This window comes from Amphimedon queenslandica, unplaced genomic scaffold (genome assembly GCF_000090795.2).
Source record: "Amphimedon queenslandica unplaced genomic scaffold, v1.1 AMPQUscaffold_12076, whole genome shotgun sequence".
NCBI classification, from domain to species: Eukaryota; Metazoa; Porifera; class Demospongiae; order Haplosclerida; family Niphatidae; genus Amphimedon; species Amphimedon queenslandica.
Genome location: NW_003547685.1, coordinates 1 through 1,862, shown reverse-complemented (window position 1 = coordinate 1,862; position 1,862 = coordinate 1). Strand labels below are relative to the sequence as shown.

Below are 1,862 nucleotides of genomic sequence, written 5' to 3'. Positions count from 1 at the left end.
TTGTTCCGTTGTTTGCTAGTCTTAGTAAAATAATGTAACAACATGTACATGTACATTGTGTATAATAGTATTAACATTCATGTTGCAATGCAGTATTAGAATTGGTAAAAGAAGGAATCCAAAATTAATTCAATGTATTACATGTATTATAGTATTATTTTGTTATTACAGGAAGGAGATACTGCTCTTATTGTATCAGCAAGAGGAGGAGACTATGAGACTGTAAAAGTACTGCTGGATAATGGCGCTGATCCAAACATAGAAATGGACCCATACTATGTGAGTATATACACTATGTACATGAACCTCATACCGTATAGCAGAAAATTATTGTGGCCCAAGAATTTTGCGGATCCTTTCAAAAATCAATTTTGTGGCTTTAATTTTTGTGTTTTCTACTTTTTGGCCATCTTGAACCATATTGAATCAATTTTCGCAGATTTTATATTCAAAGGATTTTGAAAAAACGTGAAATCCACAAGAATTTTGGGCCACAAAATTTTTTTGCTATACGGTAGTATAATTTACATGTATACTGACAATGTGTACTGCATGTTTATTAATACATGTGCATATACATTGTATTAGCAGCAAGTATGATAAGGATAGATAAAATTTAAGGACAAATATTGTGTTAATTTGCAAATGACACCCACCAATGAACAATACAGCTTTTGTGACTCAGTTTAGCAGTCCTTACTTGATTAATTTAACTTTTTCATTTCTACACTTGTGCTTGTAGTTGTAGCCACTGACAAGTAGGCTTGTGTGTGCTATGTTTGTGTTTTATAATGTTCAGTTCATATCCATTAACATTTTGTTAACATGTTAAACTACACCCTTGTTATTAATAGCAAATTATTCATTTTTATCATTTAAATTATAATAGGTAGGTGGTACTACAGCACTGATGGCAGCAGTAAACAACAAACATCATCATGTGGTGGAACTTTTATTAACCAAAATAACTCATTTAAGCTTAATGTATAATGTAAGTATGATTACTGTATGTACAAAATACATACAATTAAATACATTTATATACACATGATGTAAGATTCACTGTCAGTTAATAAGAGCATTGTACATGGGGCTTGAAATATACGTGTAATTGAAGCCTAATATCCAATAAGCAACACTTGGCTCTATTTGTGGCTACTTTACAACATCAAAGTACATGTAATTACAATTGTTGCTAGTGTCTAGTGTATGAAGGGCTTAACTTGTACTGTATACGTGTACATGTAGCTGGTAATTTTAGAGGGAGCTATATGTGATAAATTGCTAATTTTTTGTAATTGACAATTTTTAATTATTATAAATTTTTGATACAAAATGGCTCATTTTGATTTTGGTAAATGCCTAATATTAAAATTTTCAATTTGCTAAATTTTTGTCCTTCTAAAATTACCCTTTATGATGCAGTATGCTATTCAAGTACATGTATATGTACATTTGTATAGTTTACTTTGTTATTACAGGAAGGAGACATTGCTCTTATTGTATCAGCAAGAGGAGGAGACTATGAGACTGTAAAAGTACTGCTGGATAATGGAGCTGATCCAAACATACACCTAAAACAGAAATATGTTAGTACATAATATCATTTACTTGTACATTAGAATTGCAGCAAGCATGATAAGGAATTTATTACATGGTTAATTCAATTACTGTCCTTCATGTCATGTTAATGTCCCCTATTATCATAATTCACTATAATACATTTTAATTACCATACATGTACATGTAGTTGGTTATTTTTATGGGTTGTGATTTGCTCCTAGTTAATTTGTGCATGGTTTTAATTTTTGTGGTTGACAGTTTTAAGGAAGTGGCACTTAAAGGATTTTGTAGGTGGTTGG

General features: G+C 30.8%; 1 long non-coding RNA gene across 1 annotated transcript in view; it reads left to right on the top strand.

The window, feature by feature from the left end:
• LOC109588466 (uncharacterized) overlaps window positions 1-1,592 on the top strand; it is a 9,202-nt gene extending 7,610 nt beyond the window's left edge. Inside the window, exons 3-5 of the long non-coding RNA XR_002188174.1 lie at window positions 172-279; window positions 890-991; window positions 1,482-1,592. This is a non-coding gene — a long non-coding RNA (uncharacterized LOC109588466). The remainder of the gene's footprint in view (window positions 1-171; window positions 280-889; window positions 992-1,481) is intronic.
• Window positions 1,593-1,862: the final 270 nt, after the last annotated feature.